General features: G+C 43.2%; 1 protein-coding gene across 2 annotated transcripts in view; it reads left to right on the plus strand.

Moving 5' to 3' along the window:
• Positions 1-23,185, plus strand: part of CRACD (capping protein inhibiting regulator of actin dynamics) — a 289,119-nt gene that overhangs the window by 223,372 nt on the left and 42,562 nt on the right. For both annotated transcript variants that reach the window (XM_069594149.1, XM_069594150.1), the window contains exon 3: positions 6,425-6,596. The gene's annotated coding sequence lies outside the window, so the exon portion shown is untranslated. The remainder of the gene's footprint in view (positions 1-6,424; positions 6,597-23,185) is intronic.

Genomic DNA, 23,185 nt, shown 5'->3' on the forward strand with positions numbered 1-23,185 from the left:
TATGGGGTCGCACAGTCGGACACGACTAAAGTGACTTAGCAGCAGCATACAATCTGAAAACTTCTGATTTCTAAAGCACATCTGACTCTAATGGAGCAGTTGATCTGTATACCGAGTGTCTGTTTTGTGTCAGGCATTGTGTTGTTTTGTGTCAGGCATTGTGTTAGGACACAGTACACAGCAATTGCCTGAATCCTGTAATTTTTCTAACTTAAAAGGAATCCTGCAGTGCTTCTCTTAATTCTGGAACATCAGAATACTTTAGAGAAGAAGCTATAATAGTTTAAAAAAAAAAAAAGACCACTAGAGCTACACTCTAGTAAACTCCTGTTTACTGAGCAGTGTGCTCTGGAATTTAGGGGAGAAATTTAGTGTATGAGACTTTGGGACCTAAAGAAACTACAAGACATTTGATAGAGAGAATGAAGACATTGTTTCCCAGTGTATTCAGAGGAGCGCCAGTCATGATGGATGTTCAGAAAGTCAAGTTTGGGCAGCACTGCATATTTGCTGCTCTTCTGGAGCACAATACTTAGTATCAGCATATTAAAAACCCTGAAAGGTCCCATAGTGAAGAAACAAGTTTAACTTTGTTTCACATGGATTCTCAAGTGGACTGGTCTTTGAATAAGAACTTGGTACTGACCCACAGAGCACAATCTGAGAAACTCCAGACTAAGACACAATGTTCTAAATGAACTAGGAGAGGAAACTGTTTCTCATTTGGAAGGGTGTTATATAAATCTAATGCAGAGAAATTGTATGCTTTTATTATTTTAGGTTTAGAAATGAAAATGTAAGAGTTGCATCCTCATGACAAATGGAAAAATGAATCAGATTTGCTTGACTTGCCCAGTGGTTTTTAATTTTTAGAGTCTTCTGTATAAACTAGTAATTATACTGATGTAGCCATCAAATGGTATGTAATTATATCCATGAAATAATAGATAGTGAGCACTTTTTTGAATGAAAAAAAAATCCCCTCAAGTAATTATTAAATGATGAGAGTAAATTAATTCAATTCAGTACTTAAAGAATGAAAATTATTGTGATCCCTGAAGCAGTGTATATGCAGATATAGGTTCTTTCATGTGAAAAATTATGGCAGAAAAATGCTGAAATATTAAGAAAATGTGATACCCACTGGTTTTTCTCCTATAAACTCAGTCTTACCATTTTAAGATGGTAGATATCCACAGAGGCTGGTAAGCAGATGTTTCATAGCTAGCAAGACATGGGATCAGGATTCAGGCCAACTACATGCACTATCATCTCTGGGGCCCACACACTTAACCCCTAACTAGAGCCGCAGTCAGTAAGAAAAAACAAATTTACTAGAAATGATACTTATTTCTTCTCCTTTCTCTCCTTTCCCCACTGCCCTAACCACCCAACAAGAGTAAATTTCTGTGGTAAAGCTATAAAATGCCATCCTAAATATTCTAATGTTAGAGAATATTTTGCTATGTCCTACTCCTTCTGTGTGACGGTCGTATTTTGGGAGTATTTCATAGTAGCATTGCAGAAGTTGTCTGTTTTGCCACATTGTGAAAACTGCTTTGATTTTTTAGGCCCATCTGTACAAAAATATTTACAATAACAATTGGCATTATTTGTCAAGAAAAGAGCTGCTAGTGATGACCACTCACTTAATCCAATTAATTCTGTGGTGGAGACAGACTGTTGATACAGCTGCCAAATCATAACTTGATCATAAAAAAGTTTAATGAAGGATATGTACAGACGTATGCTCAGGTTTTCATGAAGGTTGTTGTGGTATAGAATTGCAAATGCTTCATAAAATGTAGGTACTTGCCTTTTTGATATGGAAGATCTTAGACCTGAACGTTGAGAATAAAACTGGGGAGTCAAGTAAATAAGAGTATAACTCCTTACCTGATTTATAAAATTTTATTCCCTATTAAGATTGCTTTTTCATACTGTTCACACCTAGACAGCGTATTAAAAGGGAGAATGGGAATTCTAACATGTATACTATCATGTAAGAATTGAATCGCCAGTCCATGTCTGACGCAGGGTGCAGCATGCTTGGGGCTGGTGCATGGGGATGACCCAGAGAGATGTTGTGGGGAGGGAGGTGGGAGGGGGGTTCATGTTTGGGAACGCATGTAAGAATTAAAGATTTTAAAATTTAAAAAATAAAAAAACTAATGAAAAAAAAAAAGCAGAGACATTACTTTGCTGACAAAGTCCATATAGTCAAAACTGTGGTTTTTCTAGTAGTTTCATGTATGGATGTGAGAGTTGGACTATAAAGAAGGCTGAGTGCCGAAGAATTGATGCTTTTGAACTGTGGTGTTAGAGAAGATTCTTGAGAGTCCCTCAGCCTGCAAGGAGATCAAATCAGTCAATCCTAAAGGAAATCAGTCCTGAATATTCATTGGAAGGACTGATGGTGAAACTGAAGCTCCAATACTTTGGCCACCTGATGCAAAGAGCCAACTCATTAGAAAAGACCCTGATGCTGGGAAAGGTTGAAGGCAGGAGGAGAAGGGGATGACAGAGGATGAGATGGTTGGATGGCATCACCAACTCAATGGACATGAGTTTGAGCAAGCTCCAGGAGATGGTGAAGGACAGGGAAGCCTGGCATGCTGCAGTCCATGGGGTTGCAAAGAGTCAGATACCACTGAGTGACTGAACAACAACATTATGGTTGCTTGGTCATAGTCTGCTGTCTGAATACTGGGTGGGCCTAACTGCTAGTTGCAATTACTAAGTTTTCTTTCTAAAGTTAATCTTGGAAAATTAGTTAACTTCCGCAGTCAATAATAAAATAATCATAAAAGTAAACTTTTGAATTTTATTTAAAATGTAAAGATATTTCTAACAGGAACATTAATTAATTGTGGAAATGGAGATGGGGGAAATTTTGTTTAATTGAGATGTCACTAAACACTAAGACTTTGAAGCAGACTTCTAATGAAAGCTTCTGTATTATGATTCCTCCTCGGAAGAAAGATTGGTGTTCCTAGGATTTAGAATCTTTTTTTTTTTCGTGGTAAGAGGAATGGTTATTGGTTGCAGAGTTCAGGTAGGTTTTACTGTTCCTTTACCTTTCTGGTAGTAAGTAAGGCATTGATGAAATAGCCTTTGCTGAGTAATTCAGGAGAAGGGTGCTATCTGACATCTGGACTTTGATACGTCTTTCACGATGATGTGTGTGGACTCATGCCAAGTGATTACCCATATAACATGCAGCACAAAGTGCTAGGCTGATTGGTTTACAAACAGTCCTTAAATAGCCAGCTCTGCAGAACAAGTCACCCGAAGGGGGCCTTTCTGTGTTTGCATGAAGCCCACCGAGTTTTCTGAGCTAAGGCTTCCATAGCCTGGTGTCCTCTCCCAGACTGATCGCTTTCTGTCCTCCCCATCAATATGACCAATGCAGCCAATATTTTATATGGTGGCTGCCACCATTCAAGACACTGAGGCATTACCAAAGCCCTCATCAGCATTCTTGCCTGACCATGTAGGCCAAGTCACCCACCAATTAAATAACCATTCAAGAAACTGTCATTTAATTTGCCTTTAATTATAGATAACTCCCTTGGTTCCAGCTCAATTGAACCCCATCAAATCCACCTTAACTTCAGAGCAAGGGATGACTTTTTTCCTATCAGTAAATTCTAACAATCTTAAATTCTCTGCTTAGCTTAAAAGCTTTATTTGTGGACCCAGGCTGGGGGTAATAATGTCATCATAACTGATATTTTTTGAACTCTACTGTGGTATTTTAGAAATGGCAGCCTACTCCAGTATTCTTGCCTAGAGAATCCCAGGGACGGGGGAGCCTGGTGGGCTGCTGTCTCTGGGGTCACATAGAGTCGGACACGACTGAAGCGACTTAGCAGCATGGTCTTTTAGAATATTTCCAATTAGAAAACTTGAGGTTAGGTATTTCTACAGTAGGAAGAGAAGCAATTGATATAAAAGGAGAATTTTACCTCCCAAATAAATGAAATATAGCATAAATTGCTGTTTGACCATTTACTAATGCAGTCGACCTAGAAATTAGATGTGATGTCAGTTACATATTTTGAACTGTGGACAGTCATGGAGAAAGTACTGTACTCATTTATTTCATCAGGCAGTGCCAAAGACCAGTTATATAGTAATGTAATAATATTTGTGGTACCTTACAGAATGTTATTAGCTTAAATTTTTAAATTGACTCATTTTATATACAGTCAATTCTTTTTTTAAAAAAAAAAGTTTATTTTCGGCTTCCTTGGGTCCTAATTGTGGCACACGGGATCTTTTGTTGGGTCTCAAGTTTCTCTCCAGTTGCAGTATGTGGTCTTAGTTGTCCAGCGGCATGTGGGATCTCAGTTCCCTAACAAGGGATCCCCCCCAGAATCCCCTGCATTGGAAGGTGGATTCTTAACCACCAAGGAAAACACATGAAGTCACTTCTTCTAACACTTACCTAATGTTCTGTGATGGTCTTCAAAATCTACTGATTATAATTTTTTAAATTAGCCATTGGAGACTTTACTGATGGAAACCAAAAGTAGGTTTGTGAAAATCTCTGACCTATATGCCTGAATAATCACTGAAAACATTTTGAAATTAAACCCTCCCATTTTTTTGTTGTTTTTACCGTTTTTAAATAATGTTATCTCAGTTATATTGCACATTTCCTTGTCTTTTAAGCAGTTTAACTCTTTTTGAGGACTACATGCCTAACAGTGCTTTATTTGCTATGTTATCAATCTCCTTTCCTTTTAAGGGGGATACAATATGTTATTTCAGGGATCGATGAAGTTTGAAGGTGTGTTTGCATCTATACTAAGGATCCCAGACTGTTATCTTTTTGTAATTGGTAATTATTCTTTATGCTTCCTCACTTTCTCTCACCACTGCTTAGGGCAAAGTAGTTTAAACCACTTCTTCCTCACATCAGATTTTCTGTGAACTCTTAGTAAGGCCAGAACTGCAGATCGCGAGAGGAAATGAGATGACCATCTTGAACATCATTAGCCTTGTTTTGGGACACAGATCTCTGGGCAGCAGAGGTCTGGGGACTTGACACCCAGATGAGGGCTCAGTCCTGTGTGCATTGTGCAGGTACTTTTCCATACATATGATGAACGTTCATCTCTCCTTTCCCCTCAAAGCTCCTGACTCCAGCTTTCAAGATATGTTTCCCATGACACAGACAAGTAATTTCATCTCTCAGGGCTCAGGTTTCTCATCCAGAAAAGAGAGATGTTTGCAGTATCTACTTCCCAGGTAGCCTTGAGGATAACTGAGGTAATATCTGTTGAGTCCTTACAGCAGTCATACGTGTGTCAAATACATGCACGCTCAGTCATTCAGTCATGTCCGACTCTTTGCGACCCCGTGGACTATAGCCCACCAGACTCCTCTGTTCATGGAATTCTCCAGGCAAGAATACTGGAGTGGTTGCCACTTCTCTAGGGGATCTTCCCAACCCAGAGATCGAACCTGCATCTCCTGTGTCTCCTGCATTGCAGGCTGATTCTTTACCTACATACATAGAGAGGGCTAAATAATTTAAAAAAAAAAAAAAGATTGGCCTCTGGATAAATGACTCTTTAAGCTTTTGAAAGGAAAGATCTGAGAGGAAGCTTCTGCTAGTAGAGGTTGATTTACACTTGCTCTTCTGGGGTGTAGGAGTGGAGAAATTTAGAGAAATTTGTATATGAAGGAGCAGAACTGAAAGGTATTACCTAAAATATCTGTAGAAAGTGCTGGCAGTAAGACTGGGTCCTGACTGGATCTAATAATATATGGAAAGATGTTCATAACAGCTCCTCTGGGGCTCTTCATAGTATGTCTTAAAAGGAGACAAGAGGAATAAACTGCAAATATATGGGGATGGAGGGAATTGGGGGCAAAGCTTATGCCAAGAGTTAGCAGTTATCTTCTATTACCTAATAAAGGCTGAAAGAGAGTGATTCTCAGGGAAGATTATGTGTTTATGTGTGTGTGTGTGTATATATATATATATATATATATATATATCAAGTTATATGTGTATCTATCTTACCTATCTATATCTATATATAAAACCTTTTAACCACCTGTCTAACTTAGGTGTTTTTCTCAGCATCTCCCATGGAAAGGGGCCCCAGCCATCTGCTTTGTTAAAGAAAGCAGGCACTGGCGTCATGTAGCACACAGGGGATGCCCTGCTGGCCAGCATGAAGCTTGGAAGCCCTTGGTGGTGCCCGCGGGGCAGAAGACCCTGCCCAGGGGCACGTTGCCCCGGCAGCTGTGTGGCCCTGCTGCCTGAGGACCGTGCTGGCGCCAGGCCAGGTGGCTGTTGGCTCCGACGGCCGCCCTTTGCCCCGGCTCACAGCCCCGGTCATAATTCGCTCTAGGCTCAGAGGTGCAGCCTTGTCCAGCTGCAGCGTGTTTATCTTGTAATCCACAGACAAGAAGAAAGGAGGCAAATTCCAGCCTTTTAGGAAGTTGTTCGGCAAAAGGAAAAAGAAAGGCACGTCGGTATCCCAGGAGGCGTCTGCGGGGCGCAAGTGTTGCTCTCCCCAAAGTGTCAGCAATGGAGCCTTCTCTTCTGACGAGGAGACCCTGGAGAGCAGTCTGAGGTAATCACTCACACTTTTTACCCCCAGACCTTCCGCGGAGTTCCAGGGAGGGGAGTGGAGTCCCAAGGGAGGCAGGGCCACCTCGCCCGGGTTCCACCTCTGGGAAGGTGGAGGAGCGGGGTGCATGGGGGGCTTGCTCTACGCAGACGCAGATGCCTCGGGGAGCTGGCACTCGAGTCTCACTTGCCGGGAGAGCACTGGAGTCTAAGGCTCCTTCTTGCTGCCCTCGCCCTGAGGAAAGTGACAGCTCACTGCCTTAGCTCAACAAGCTTTCTTGGATTGAAGGAGACTGTGTCCCCTGTCCCACTGCCTGGCAAGGAGAAAGGTTTCACACCCATGTTGAGTACACGGACTGCTGGGGCACAGGATGTCACCCTCATACCCATGGCCATCTCTTGCAACTTCCAGAACCTGCCTCCCATGAGCTTTCAGTTTCTGCTCCTTGTTCTCTCTCCACCTGTCTCCCCTCTTCTCTGCTCTCCTCCATCCCTTCTCCCTCTCCTCCTCCTCTCTCTCCCCCTGTCTGTGCTCTCTCCTCCTTCTCTCTCCCTCCCCATCTCACTCTCTCCTTTCTCTCCCCCTGTCTCTGCTCTCTCCTCCTTCTCTCTCCCTCCCCATCTCTACTCTCTCCTCTCTCTCCCCCTGTCTGTGCTCTCTCCTCCTTCTCTCTCCCTCCCCATCTCACTCTCTCCTCTCTCTCCCCCTGTCTGTGCTCTCTCCTCCTTCTCTCTCCCTCCCCATCTCTACTCTCCTCTCTCTCCCCCTGTCTGTGCTCTCTCCTCCTTCTCTCTCCCTCCCCATCTCACTCTCTCCTCTCTCTCCCCCTGTCTGTGCTCTCTCCTCCTTCTCTCTCCCTCCCCATCTCACTCTCTCCTCTCTCTCCCCCTGTCTGTGCTCTCTCCTCCTTCTCTCTCCCTCCCCATCTCTACTCTCCTCTCTCTCCCCCTGTCTGTGCTCTCTCCTCCTTCTCTCTCCCTTTCTCCTCCTCTTAGAGCACAGACACTATGTCTGGCTGTGACAGTGTCAAGAACCTAGACAAGCAGGGTCAGGCAGTACTTTCTCACCGGAGTGCTGGGAATTGAAGTCAGAGTCAGAGATGGTTAAGCTCTGCTCCTGACAGCTCTGAAGTCAGCTCCTCTGAGAAGCCCTTTCCCACTACCAGTTCTGGTTTGTTTGCCCTTGACAGCATTCCTCCAGCATTGGGAGCCTGGCTCCAGCAAAGAGCTTGTCGCTTTCTCTGGATGTTATTGATGGGCTTGTCTGTCTCTCTCACTCACCTGTCAGTTCTGTGAAGTCAGGGACTTGGTTTTATTCAGCCTCATCTTAGGCTCTCAGAAAGTGTTTCCTGTGAATGCTTGGCAATGCATAAGTACGTGTTGATGGCATAGATGATGTAATCTGTGATATTCTTATTGTGTTTCAAGGACAAAAACAAAAATATCCTCAGTGGTCTGTCTGTGGGTATAGTGTTGTCAACTGCAGTTGAGCCCAGATTACAGAATCCTCAAGCAAGCCATCCACGTAAGCTTTACAGTGCCCACAACATCTGTTAGTTCCGAGTAATGCCAACTCCTTTTCTCCACAGGCCCCTTATTTGTTTGCCATTGTCTTTAGTAAGGAAACTACTGACCAAAGGAAACGATCTCACTGAAAGAGAACACAGCTAGCACCAAACTAAACCCAACTGTTGGAATGTCAGTACTGATGTAGAGCTGAGTATTGTTCAGCATGAATCAGTTTTGATTTTACTTCAGTTTCTTCCTTTGCAAAGAAAGACTGTGAAACTTTTTGCTTCACACATCAGAATGAGGTACAGATGCTAAAATATGACCGACTAGCGGTTTAATGCAAAATCTGAGCTCAGGTCTGGAAAGTTCTCCTATAGAAGGACTGTCCTATGAAAGCACAACTTATCCTTTTTATAGCTCTGTCAAGTCTCTGATTTCTTGTTGAACTAAATTAGACTCAGAAGACCCTAGACTCTGGTTCTCATCCCACTTAATTGGTATTCCAGTTACCCTTTAGGTTTTTCCTTAAGGTTTAAAGTTTTACAAAGCCTTGGGGAAATCTACATTGAAGCTAACAGCTACATTTCCATTAAATATATGTAATGTTACCTGTTCTTATTAATAAACCTATATTTATGAAATATATGCTGTATTTTAATTGTTTAACACATTTGTATAATACAGGAAGCTAGAAGGATAAACTTGGGCCAGTGAGTTTTAAAATGGCTCATTAAATATCTTTAAAATTTAAAAAATAGGAAAATAGAAGTTCCTTAAAATATATATATTCCTGTTTTCATCTCAGAAATTTTTTTTAAAAATTATTAAATTATTTATATATTTATTGCTGCTTTGGATCTTTATTGCTGCAGGCAGGCTTTTTCTAGCTGTGGCCAGCAGGGGCTGCTCTTTGTTGCGGTGCCCAGGTTTCTCATTGCGGTGACTTCTCTTGCTGCAAAGCACAAACTCTAGGTGCTCGGGCTTCAGAAGGTGTAGGCGCTTGGGCTTAGTTGCTCCGGGGCATGTAGAATCTTCCCAGACCAGGGACTGACCTTACCCCTGTGTTGGGAGGCATATTCTTATCCATTGTACTACCAGGGAAGTCCCAGAAATTTCCAATTGAAAAATAATTCCACCCATGAAGTAAATATTACATGCATCATTTACAGTATAGCTGAACTTCTGATTATCTGCCCTATTTACAGAAGGAGAAGATGAAAATGCTGCTTCTAACAATTCTTATTTTCAGTTCACTGCTCAATTAACAGATACGTTGTGTAGGATTCAAAAAGTATATATATACGTAGTGTATTTTATTTGTTAATCTCCAAAACGGGCGGCTAGTACTAAAATACAAAGCTCAAAATTCTGTGAACGTGATCTCAGGTGGAGGCTCCAAGGAGGCAGACTTCAGCCCAGTGTGAAGGAGAACTTCATAATTACTAGAGCTGTTTAAAAATGGAGAGGCTGGGTGTATGCCAGGGGGATTGGAACTGATGAAGGGCAATTTCTGCACCGGGTAGGAATTTAAAGGAGCTGAACTTTAACATGCTGTCAAACTCCAAGAATCTGTAATTCTAGAAATGTCTCCATGGCCAAAAATAGCTCATTATTGATCTGCTCCTTCTGCCTGAAATTTCTCATTTCCTTTGGGTCTTAAAGCATTCTGTTCTTTCTCTAGGTTAGAAGCCTTTATTTCTCCTAGGCTGCTACTTTTAAATTATACATGCCAGTGGGAAAAGCAAAACAGTAAAACATGATCAGTTTTTAACAGTTTAATATGACTTCCTTTATTAACTAAAGACAGCTAATACGGTGTTTCCCAAAGTGTGCTAAATAGATTTTAAATTTCAAAAGAGGGAGAGAGTCATTTTGACAAACAGCTCTGGGAAATCCTGGACCGAAACGAATTAAATAGAATTCTTTACATAGGTAAAGAATTTTTACCTATGTAAAAAGCTTTTACCAGGAGCTTTTACTCGGAGCTTTTACTATGCCATTGGGCCCTGGGAATTTCCAAGAAGAGAGCTGTCGTTTGCAGCATTTCCAAGATTCCTTTAACCACAATTTTTTCCCCCTCAGAGAATATCCATTGGCGTATATTAAAGTTACCACGTGTTACACTTAATACAAATGTGTTTTACGTAGGTGAATTCATGTAATATTTACCATGACTCTCTGAGATTGACATTATTCCTCCCATTTCAAAGATGAGAAAACTAGAGCTAGAGAATGACTTGCTGGTAAGTCACTGAGGCACTGTGCAAACAGTAGTGAGTGCACGCAGAACCATCCATTGCTCTGCTGGTCACTGGTAAGTCACTGAGGCACCATGCAAACAGTAGTGAGTGCACGCGGAACCATCCATTGCTCTGCCTCTGTCCTGCTGCAGCTGTGCTAGGAGCTAGTCACGTGGCCCCAGGTTGTCCTGCTGGCCCTGGGTCACTAAGCTCGGGTATCCTTTGGCCCTCAGCTGCCTGACGGAGGTTCTGCTACTTAGAGGGACAGCATTTATCCTACTTCAGTTTCTACTTAACACCTGGCATTGACTATATCACACACAGCTACAGCACTTTACAGTAAGTGCCAGCTGTAAGCATGTTAAGAGCTGAAGGGACTCCCTGGAGGGTGAGCTCACCCTGGGGCTGGAGCAGGACAGGAAGGGGCTCAGGCCTTGAGCTGTCATCTCCCAACAAGCGATAGGACTTGAAGTGGCTGAGAGACAAGGCATGGATGTTTCCAGTCAGAGATGGCATAAGCAGAGGCTTCCACTTGAGAACAAATGTGGCAAATAGGAGGAAACTTTCTAGCTCATTCTGTGAGGCCACTGTTACCTTAATACCAAAACCAGGCGAAGATATCACAGAAAAAGAAAATTACAGACCAGTATCTCTAAGGAATCAAGACATAAAAATCCAAAACAAAATACTAGCAAACTGAACCTTAACAACATACAGAAAGGATTATACGGCATGACCTAATGGAATTTAAGCCAGAAATACAAAGTTAGTTTTAGGTCCAAATCAATCAATATAATACACTATATTAAAATAAAGGACACAAACCACAACATCTCAGCTGATGGAGCTAAAAGTAACAAAATCCAATACCCTTACACGATAAAAAACACTCAAAATTGGGAGTGGAAAGGAATTTCTTCAACTTGATAAAGGACAGTGATGAAAATCCATAGCCCTGGGATTTCTTTGGAGGGAATGATGCTGAACGTGAAACTCCAGTACTTTGCCCACCTCATGCGAAGAGTTGACTCATTGGAAAAGACTCTGATGCTGGGAGGGATTGGAGGCAGGAGGAGAAGGGGACGACAGAGGATGAGATGGCGGGATGGCATCACTGACTCAATGAACGTGGGTCTGAGTGAACTCCGGGAGTTGGTGATGGACGGGGAGGCCTGGCGTGCTGCGATTCATGGGGTCGCAAAGAGTCAGACATGACTGAGTGACTGAACTGAACTGACTGAACTGAACTGAATATTTTGCTTAATGGTGAAAAAATGTGTTTCCCTTGAGATCAGGAAAAAGACAAGAATGGCTTTTTAACACTGTACTTATTGTAGGTTATAACTAGGACAGTTAGGCAAGAAATAGAAGCTTTAATTTTGGAAAGGAAGAAATAAAGCTATCTATCTGCAGCTGCCATGATCTTATATATAGAAAATCCCAAGGAATCCACAAGAAAACCATTCAGCTAATAAAGTTGAGCAAGATTGCAGAATACAAAATTCAGGTTTTCTAAATGTCCATTGACAGAGGAATAGACACAGAAGATGTGGTGCAGATATACAGTGGAATATTACTCAGCCATTCAAAAGAATGAGATCATGCAATTTGCAGCATCTCTCTGTTTGGACCTAGAGAGTATCATACTGAGTGAATTAAGTTAGATAGAGAAGGAAAAATATCATATGACATCCCTGATATGTGGGATCTAAAAAATGATACAAATGAACTTACTTACAAAACAGAAAGAGATTCACAGACTTAGAAAACAAATTTATGGTTGTGGGGGTGGGGTTGGAGGGGGCTTGGGGGAAGGGATAGTTGGGTAGTTTGGGAAGGGCATGTACACACTGCTATATTTAAAATGGATAACCAACAAAGACCTAGGTATAGCACATGGAATTCTGCTCGGTGTTGTGTGCCAGCCTGGATGGGAGGGAGTATAGAAGGAGAATGTATACGTGAATGGCTGAGTCCCTGCACTGTTCACCTGAAACTACCATAACATTGGCAATTGGCTAAACCCCAATACAAAATAAAACATTTAAAGTTTGGGGAAAAGAAGAAAAAAAGATTAGGGTGTTATATTTCAGTGTGCCCACTACTCCTAAGAAAAAAGTCCAGGCTTCCCAAAGCCCTCCTGTTAGTCCCTCTGACTGGCCCTCCAGCCAGCCACCGGGGCTCGTCTTCCCTGCATTGGACCCTAGGACTGGGGTACCCAGGATGTGGCTTGAACCCCTCACTGCCTAGGCAGGATCTCTGCCCATATAGTCTCCATTTCCTTCTGAGTCCTCTTCCTGGGCACAGGTTCTGACCTGATCACTTCACATCCATTAGGAAGACTGTAGTAAAAAAGACAGAGAATAGTAAGCTTTGGCAAGGATGTGAGAAAATGGAACCCTCCTACTTGCTGATAATGTAAAATGACGCAGCCACTTTGGAAAGCACTTGGACAGCTCCTCCAAATTGTTAAACAGAGACTTACCATATGACTCCAACTCAGCTGGTTTTGCACATGGTGATTCTTTTGTCTGGAAGACCCCACCCCCCACCTCTACCTCCTTCCTCATCTAATTCCTCTTCATTCTGCAGTTTTCTGCACAAATGCATCTTCCTCCAGGGAGCAAGCTTTCTCTGACCCCCTGAGCCTAGATCAGCACCCCCTGCCCTTGTTCTCACAACTTTCTTTACTTTTCCATAAAAGTAGGCCTGCACACCTTACCTTTCATCCGATTTCGAGCCTCTAGCACTGTGCCTAGCACATATCGGGCATTCAATAATTATTCATTGAATGAATGAATGCATGAATCCTCCCCTTTTTACCATACTGACTCTTCCCACTCACTGTACCAGTCAGTATTCTTGTAATTCATCCTTCGGTTTCCCACCATGGTGAGGAAGATCTCTGTCCCTTTGACCTGCTGGAAAAGGAAAATTATACGGTTGGTGTAGTGAGACAGCGTGTCACCAATGAAATTACAGTGAAGCTCAGGCTCTCTGATTACCGTGTGTGCTTCGGTTCCTTGGCCTTACTGCTTTTCAAAAGATGAAGTCAGAAAAGACTATTTTACTTGATCATTTATCCTCTATCCATGAGAACCTGGGATGTGCTAAAATTGAACAGAGAGTAGAGAAGAGGTGCAAAAAGCATTAAATGCATGAAAATTAGGATGAAGCAGGAGAACTCATAGGCCTGGGCTGAATAAGTCTAGGAGAAAGAAGGTTGATGATCAGTTTCAGTAATTATTAGAGATACAAAATGTGGAAGGGCAGTAGATTGGAAGCCAGGATCCTCTTGTGAATCCAGGTGTTTTCAGAGCTGTGTGACCTTAACCAAGCCAGCCTCTTGATCTGTTAAATGGATATGCTGTCTTCCGGGATAATTATGAGGACAAAAAAATGCATGTGGGGGCTTCCCGTGTGGCTCAGTGGTAAAGAATGTGCCTGCCAATGCAGGAGACATGGGTTTGATCCCCAGTCTGGGAAGAACACACTTGCCACTGAGCAGCTAAGCCTGTGAGCTGCAGCTACTGAGCCCGTGCACAGCAATTGCTGAAGCCCATGTGCCTAAGACCCTGTGCTCCACAACAGGAGAAGCCACTGCAGTGAGAAGCCTGAGCACCACAACAAAGAGTAGCCCTTGCTCACTGCAACTAGAGAAAAGCCCAAGCAGCAATGAAGACTCAGCACAGCTGAAAATAAATCAATCAAAATTATTGTAAAAATTCATGGGACCTGACACTATTTGCTATAAAAAAGTACTTTCCAAATGCAGGGTAATATTACTACTGAGATGAAGAGGATGTTGATAACTAGTTTTCTATTTCCAAAGCATAGACCAAGACTAAACTGATTCCCACGGTGGCTAGAGAGGTTTATGAAAAGACCTTACTCCAGGTGGGACACCTGAAGAGTGGAACAGGTAGCGTGGAAGGCTGAGGAGTCCCTGCAGAATGTTAGAGGCAGGCTGGATGGTTGATCGTCCTACGTAGACCGGGGACTGAGCCTAGAGGCTGGAGTAGATGGTCCTTTGACTTCCAGTTCTCAGTGTCTGTGTTTTAAGACTCCAAACTTTCTTCCTCTTCCTTGATTTTTTATGACATACCCTGTTGCTCCTATAATTATAGGTGATTCGGTACCCTTTAACCTATTGAGAACTGTGTATTTTCATAGAATGTCAGAGTCCAGGATGAGTCTCCAAGATGTCACACAAAATGTAATCTGACTTCAGTCTCTTCCAGCAACTCTAGTTTGTTTGATGATGATAGTTAATTGCTCTTCAGCATTTCATTTAAATGAGACTCACGGCTCTGTTTAGGAAGAAAAGTGCTGATCAATTACAATTGCCCCTGTTGTCATGGAAACAAGCTGCAATTGGACTATAATTATATTTCCTTATTCCTGAAGTGAATCCCTAATCATTGCCATGGTAATTACCCAATATCTATGGTCCCAAATTACATGATGCTTGTCCAAAAAAGACAAAGGAGAAGGAGTAGGAGGGCTGGCCTGAGACATGTGTTAACTGTGCAGCTGCAGAGAGCCTTCTCCTTTTTTGGGTGGGGAGAATTTCCCTCTGTAGGCTCTTACTCCAAGGTTAGATGATGTCAGTGAGTCTTAGATGTGCCCAGAGTTTAGAGTAGTGGCTAGAAGACTGTATCAGGCATTATGAGTTAACAGAAAACACATCTACTGGTATCTTTCTGCAATGGTAATGAAGTATATTTTCTGATTCCTGATAGTCTAGACGACTTTCCATGTTCCAAGGCCCATTGATGCAGCAACCTAGCAACATAATCAAGATCCAGTCTGATTGCTTTTCTTCTCTGGCATTTTCAGGGAGTATGGCTATCCCCAGGCTTGTTTCCTCATGGCTCCAATATGGCTGCCTCTGTTCCAGCTATCACATGCAGATGACACAAACCAGGAACAAAAGAAGAGATCATCCCTGTCTTGTGTCACATTTTATTCACAAGGAGACTTTTCCCCCAAACACCTCCACCAGCAAACTTTCTCTCCCTTTTCATTGTTCCTTTCACACCAGACCCCGCTGGAAGCAGTAGTTCCAGACAACACAACTTAAAATGGAGATGGCTCTGCTTGAGTCCTCCCTGTGCTGCTTAGCACTCACTGCCCAGTGGGTGAGGGATGCAATGGTATGTCTAAGGGATGACTTTGTTTTATTTTCCTTCTCACCTATCTCTACTGTCCCTTTCTAGGGCCTAAGCCACAGGCCCATCACGCACCCTCTATCTGATCTCTGCCACTTCTGCAGTTGGGCATGGGCATAGGGCACTGGAGCTAGGTGTGGACATCCAGGAGCATGGGGTGTGGCATCCTTTATTCTCAGGTCACAGCATGGGCCACCAAGAAGAAAGGCAGCTTCTTGGAGGACAAGTGGAATCCGAACACCAGAGAGCTAGCTGGTCAGATGACTGGTCTGTGTGGATGGGCTGAATGGGAGATGAGAATCAAAAGGGGATCCCAAAGCATAGTGTGGTGGCTGGTTTGGGTCATTCAGCTATTAGCTTCTGGTTCTCCTTCTCCACAGGCCCCAGGTTTCCTTTCAGGGAATCAGTTTTGCTCTGTGCCCTTCTGACAGAATTTGGTGCCTGCTTCCTAGGACAGAAGCCAAAAGGCCCGGATCTTCTACTTGCCCTCCTGCTGAAGCCTGGCTGAACATGTGATCCAGCCTGGCCAATCAGCCTTTGTCTCCTAGGGCTTTGACTGGGCAGGTGGATCCAGGAAGTAAAGACACAACCAGGAGAGCAGGCTGTAACTGGGCTCTTCGAGCGCTGTGTGACAGCTGCTGTGGTTCCTGATGCCTTGACCTCTAGAGCTCTCTTCACCCCTGCCTTTCTCCAGGCTTTCACTCTAACTTTCATTGTCCTTTGAGCCCTCACTGTTCATCTAGAAGCTTTTCTTTTCTTTTCCTAATTAATTTATTTATTATCATTATAATTTTAATTTCTGGCTGCACTAGGTCTTCGTTCCTGTGGGCAGAGGCTATTCTCTCTTGTGGAGCATGGGCTCTAGAACTCTGAACTTTGGACAATGAGTTTAAAAATGGCTCTTTAAATATTTTTAAAATTGAAAAAATAGGAAAATAGAAGTTGTTTAAAATATATATTCCCCTTTTCATCTCAGAAATTTCTTGTTAAAATTATTTATGTATCTATGGCTGCACCTTCATTGCTGCACACAGGCTTTCTCTAGTTATGGCAGGCGGGGGCTACTCTTCATTTGGTTCATGGGCTTCTCATTGCAGTGACTTCTCTTGTTGCAGAGTACAGGCTCTAGGCACTAAGGCTTTGGTAGCTGTGGCACTTGGGCTTAGTTGCCCCCATGGCATATAGAATCTTCCCCATCCAGGGATCAAACCCATGTCCCCTGAATTGGCAGGTGGGATCCTAACCACTGGACCACGAGGGAAATCCTAGCAGCTTTTCTCTTGGTTGAGTGAGACAAAGTTGGTTTCTCTCACTTGCAGCTAAGAACTATAAACTGACACAGAATGAAACCTGGAAAACTTGGTGAGAGAGAGATGGGAAACAAAGCCAGATGCAGTTTGCTGGTTTGAGTTGAGAAGGAGGCCTAGAAGGAACCTTTGAAAATGCTGATCATCCTAACTTGCCCACTTTTTGCCTTCTCAGGACTTTGACTCCCTCAGTGACCTCTCCATTGAAAACCCATCTGATGAACTCCAGTACACTGTTAATCCTTTACTCATCCACTGAAAACAACTCACAGCTTTTATTTTGTAAAGTGCTGTGGGAGAAACTGGGCTTCCACTTCCTTGGTATGGGCTTCCCTGGTGGGTCAGATGGTAAAGAGTCCGCCTGCAGTGCAGGAGACCCAGGTTCGATCCCTGGGTCAGGAAGATCCCCTGGAGAAGGGAATGGCTACCCACTCTAGTATTCTTGCCTGGAGAATTCCATGGATAGAGGAGTCTGGCAGCCTATAGTCCATGGGGTCACAAAGATTCTGACACGACTAAGCGGCTAACACTTTCACACTTTCATGGGAGAAACAAAGATAACAGTTATGATCCCTGCCCTCATGCAACTCCCAAGTGCTCTAGTGAAAATATAATGATGCATTTTACAATGTGAAAGCACTTTTGTTTTCCTTCTCATTTAAGGCATGATTTTAGTAATCATAACATAAACATGTATGTAACGAGAAGTGCATGCATAGGACTTTCTGAGGGAGAAAAGATCCCCTTCTTCCAGCAAAACAGGCAAGGCTGTGTGGGATTGATAAGGTGTCAGTTGGACTTTGAAGGATAAAGTAGGACCTGCACTGAGAGATTGGCACTGGGCAGTCAGTCATGGGGAGGAAGAGCCCATGCAGCAATGGAGCCAAGAGAGGGTATTTCGGGGACTGAATGGTTGGCTTTGCGTTTCTGGATGTTTGAAGTGGGGTAACACTTGACAATAATAGGTAATATTTATATAAATACATCACTCCAAGGTTTTTACCAATGGAGGCTCAGTTAATCCTAAATAAGTTCCGCATGCTGTGCTTAGTCTCTCAGTCATGTCTGACTCTTTGTGAACTCGTGGACTGTAGCCCGCCAGACTTCTCTGTCCATGGAATTCTCCAGGCAAGAATACTGGAGTGGGTAGCCTTTCCCTTCTCCAGGGGATCTTCCCAACCCAGGGATTGAACCTAGGTCTCCTGCATTGCAGGCAGATTCTTTACCATCTAAACCACCAGGGAAGCCCTAAGCTGCATGAGGTAGGTCGTATTATCATCTTCATTTACAGATAAGGAAACCGATGACCCTGGAGGTTTAGTGACATGCCCAAGGCCACACAGCTGTAAGTGGCAGAACCAGGTTTCATAGAGAGGCACACTGGCTTCAGTCTGAGTACTAAATCCCTGCATTGCAGGGCCTCTGCTTCAGAAAGCCAGAGTGCTTTAGGGTCCCTAAATGCAATCATGAAGAGCCTTAAGTGCCAGGCAGCCATTGCAGCTTCATCTGGTAGAATTTGGCAAAAAAGGAACCACTAGAGGTTTCTGAGCTGGCAAATTAACTCCTTAAAGATGAATGTCAGGTTTAAGAGGAAGTGGAATTGGAGGAGACTTCAGCTGGAGATCATTTACAGATGTCAATCGTATTACAGGAAATAAGCAGAGGATCTGCTAAGGGCAGTTGAAGGGCTAGTGAGCATTATTGTCACTGTCCCTCCTGGTTTCAGTTCTTTTAAAAAAAAAAAATGTATTTGGCTGCAATGCATCTTAGTTGCAGCACATAGGATCTTTGATGTTTCTTGCAGCATTTGGGTTCTTGTAATTGCAGCACGTGGGATCTGTTTCCCCGACCAGAGTCAAATCCAGACCCCCTGTGTTGGGAGCACAGAGTTCTAGCCACTGGACCACCAGGGAAGTCCTTCAGTTCTGTCTTGATAAAGCCTCTCTGTTTACCTTTGGGGCCTCAGCTTCTTTGTCCAAAAGGACAAATCATGCCTTGGTGATCACAGAGTCAGCAGAGACTGCTGGCTGGCAAGAACTGCTGCCGCCCTGGGTTCGCAGCTCTCTCTCCTGGTGCTGGTTTCCATTAGGGACCCACTGGAGATGGGGCACGGAGCTCTCCAGGACTCCAGGCATAGCTGTGGAGGACTGTGGCAAGCAGAATCCAGTGCAGGTTTAAATGGGTCCCAGAGCTCAGGATTTGCAGTCTTACTCATTGATTTCAATATTGTTTTTGAAGGATTTCTACCTGTGAAAGGGCAGATAATGTTACTCATTAAGTTATTCGGTACAATAACTTGCCCCTAACCTGGATCTGACTTCACTTACAAAATATTATGGCACAGAACCTAAGGGATGATAGTAACAAAGAAATAGGAAAGATTGGAATTTTGTGGGAAACGCCTAAGTTTGCTTTCGTTTGTGTCAAATTTGTAGAGACAATGGGCTAGCCAAGTGGTAGGGTCCACTGTAGTATCAGTCCAAGTAGTAAGCTTCCCTGGTGGCTCAGTGGTAAAGAATCCGCCTGCCAGTGCAAGAAACACCAGTTCAATCCCTGGGTCAAGAAGATCCCCCTGGAGAAGGAAATGACAACCCACTCCAGTATTCTTGCCTGGGAAGTCCCAGGGACAGAGGAGCCTGGTGGGCTACAGTCCATAGGGTTGCAAGAGTCTAACACAACTTAGCGACTAAACAGCAACAGTGGGGTCCACTGGTGTAGCTGGAGACAGGTGGGTAGAAGAGAGTGTAGTATTGGAGTTAGTTATTATAAGTGATTATTGGGACTTCCCTGGTATTTCAGTGTATGAAAATTTGCCTTGCAATGCAGGGGACATGGGTTTGATGCCCAGTTGGAGAGCTAAGATCCCACATGCCAACAAACTAAGCCTGCACGCTACAACTACTGAAATCCTCATGCGCTGCAACTGGAGAGTCCGTTTGCTGGAAAGAACCTGCGTGATTCAGCTAACCTGACAAAGCCAAATAAATAAATAAATAGTTTAAAAAAAAACTGATCGTTAAGGCCCAAAGAGTAGTCCCAGGCCATTCTACTGTCTCTGCCTTTGGAAGGATAACCAAAGGAGTCAGTAAGACGTTGAGGGGAAAGATGAACAGTGGCCTCCATGAGCTGATTAGAAGCTTCTGATAGATGTTTGGAATCCCAGTCTCTCTGCGAATAACAATATTCTCAACGACAACAACAAAAAACCAGAACAGAAATCTAGAGATGAGAGTTGCGAGCCCTTTCTTTTTCTATAAGGCCCCAGGAACTTCTCTGCTCTTTGGACCTCTAAGTCCAAAGGGACCATTTTTGTGGCATCTGTATAAGTCACGGCTCAGTGATTCTTCTCTAAGCTTATGAAAACGGTTCCTCAGGGCCCAGTGTTGTTCTAAATTTCCCAAGTGGGCCTCTTCCTGTCTTTCTAGAGTTTGCTTTTCCCCCATGCGCTTTACATTTGACTTCAGATCTTGCTTAAGTTAAGATGACTGTTAAATGACTGTATTGATAATCTTTCAGTTAGACGTTAAAAATCTGGGGAGTTTTAGACATCTTTATACATCTCACAGTTGATTAAGAGAATGCTAGGTATTCTAAGCATCACAAGAGAAGATTGCCACAGCAGGTCCGATTTCTTCCATTTGAACAGATACTCCGAGGGTAAGTTGCAGCACGGAGGCACAGAGACCCTTCGCCTCTTGGCTCACTCTTAATAAACAGAAGGGGGAGAACTGGCCTACTTTGCAATCAGTCATGAAAGATCTGTAAATGTCAAGAATAAAGAAGTCCAGATGAACTTGGCTAAGGTGCAATTTGTGGTAAATTGCCCCTCCACCTCCTAATCACGTAATTCATAGTTCCCAGCTGGTTAAGGACAAAGATCCCACCAAGCTCTTTGTTCATTAGAACATAGTTTCAAGCTGAGATCTCTGCACGTGGGCTATTCAGTTTCCAGTCCAGCCCTGTCTCAAAATCTGGAACTTTGGACAACATTCTTACCCACTCTTTGTGTCAACTTCCTCTTCAGAGAAAAGAAAATAATCTGCATTGTAGAGTTGTTTGGAGACAAAATTGGTAACCATGATTACCAAAGAGCTAAAGTTACACAAATTGCCAAGGATGTAATGTTAAACTCGTGTTATGTAAAGTGAATTATCTAGAAGAGAGTGTTCATTAATGTTACTAATAAATCAGTGACCTCTGCCGTTCTCCTCTGCCGTTTCTTCTCGGGGCTTTAAAAAAGGCACAAAAACAGATACGAGAGAAAGGTACGAATGTTTTTCTTCACTTTGAAAAGTAGGTATTGTCTTCCTGCCTGTGTTCTGGGAGGCTGGATACCCACACTGGAGGACTCAGGGCATTGCCAAGTGACTCTTTCCTTTTATGTCACAGCTGCTTCTGTGTTTATCCTCAAGTTAAATTTTGGAATTATCATACTAAAGGGCAAAATAAACTAATTTGTGTAACAGAAAAAGTAAAGTAATTCTCATAACAGCAGTGGCCATATCAAAAAATAGATTCTGAAGTGTGTAGAAACTTAATAAATATTAAAAAAAATAGTTCTTTCACTTTTGTATGTGATGAAGTAGCTTATAACAAATCAGTCCTCTCACCAAGAACAACTGAAAATACAAATAACATATTCTAACAGGGATGTCTGTTTGAAGGTGTCAGATTGCTGCCGGGGCACCAGACTTGAGCAGTGAGATCCTGGAGAGAAGGGAGATCCACTGAGTTGAGCCATAGTTTCTGCATATTGCTTCTTTCCAGTGGGCATTAGTTGACTCTTGAGTACAGGCCAAGAGACCAAAAATGTTCAGGGTGGCCACCAAGAGGAGGAGAAGGCCGAAGAGCTGTAAGCAAACTCATGGGGCTGGAACACAAAAATTAGAGTTTGAGACTGCCAGGACAGCCAGCACTTGAGGGACTAAATTCCCCAAGAGGAGAGAAGCCCAGAATGAAATCTAAATCGAAGTAACAGTTTTCCTTTTGAGGCGTTTGTTGGTAAAGCTGCACAAGGATGAAGGCTGAAAAACAGCAGAATTTTTGGCAATCTTTGGTGCTGGAAAGACAAAAATTGTAGTTTGAGATTGTTGCCAAAACTCAGCCTCTGTTCACTGGTGCCACATAGAAACGTGGAGACAGAGTTTTGGGTGATGTAGAAAAGAGCTGTTATTGCTTTGCCAGGCAGAGGGGGCCACAGTGGGCTAATGCCCTTAAGACTGTGTGACTCACCCTGCAGGGGGTAGTGAGGAGTTTTATAGTGTTCAAGGAGCAGGGCATGATCAGTTCTTGGACAATTCTGGGATTGGTTGGCATCAAGGTGGAGTTTCAAGCTTCATCAGCCTTCTGGTTTCAACCAGTGTAGGGTCTGTGTTCTTCTGGTCAGCAGTTTTCATCTGGAGGGGGTCTGCTTCCCATAAAAAACAACTTAGGAGTGTGTGTCAGACCTTTATCTGTATCTTTCAAGGAACTGTAAGTTCGATGATTCTGCCATGTGGCAGAATTTTAGTCTAAATTGTTATCAGTTTCCTAGTCCAACAGCTGTTCTTTGTTTCTACATCTTCACACATCCCAGTCGTTAACTCTTTTTTAATATAATTTTACTCAATTTTTTCTTTCTTTTTAAAATAATTTTTCTTATTTATTTTTATTTTTGGCTGCAGTGGGTCTTTGTTGATTTGCGGAGCCTTTCTTTAATTGCAGTGAGCGGGGGCTGCTCTTCGTTGAGGTGCGTGGGCTTCTCGCTGCCGTGCACAGGCTCTAGGTGTGGGCTTCAGTAGTCGCAGCACGTGGCCTCAGTGGTTGCCACTTGCGGGTGCTGAAGTTTGGGCTCAGTAGTTGTGATCCAAGGGCTTAGTTGCTCTGTGATGTGTGGAATCTTCCTGGACCAGGGGTCGAAACTTTGTCTCCTGCATTGGCAAGTGGATTCTTGTCCACTGTGCCACCAGGAAAAGTCTCCAGTCATTAACTCTTGAGTCAGCATTTTACTTCAAAAGACAAGGACAGAGGGGTTTGTACACAATTTCAAGACTCACCAACCTACCAAGGAGAAGGACTTTTAGGAAATAACCCATGTGGTTTTTTTTTAATTAATTTATTTTAATTGAAGGATAATTACTTTACAATATTGTGGTGGTTTTTGCCATACATCAACATGAATCAGCCATGTGTGTACATGTGTTCCCCCATCCTGAACCCCCCTCCCATCTCCCTTCCCACCCCATCCCTCTGGGTTGTCCCAGAGCACTGGCTTTGAGTGCCCTGCTTCATGCGTTGAACTTACACTGGTCATCTATTTTACATATAATAACCCACGTTTTTATTTGAGACTCCAGGAGGCCTATATGCTAGAAGCAAGGACAA

This window comes from Ovis canadensis, chromosome 6, assembly GCF_042477335.2.
Source record: "Ovis canadensis isolate MfBH-ARS-UI-01 breed Bighorn chromosome 6, ARS-UI_OviCan_v2, whole genome shotgun sequence".
Taxonomy (NCBI): domain Eukaryota; kingdom Metazoa; phylum Chordata; class Mammalia; order Artiodactyla; family Bovidae; genus Ovis; species Ovis canadensis.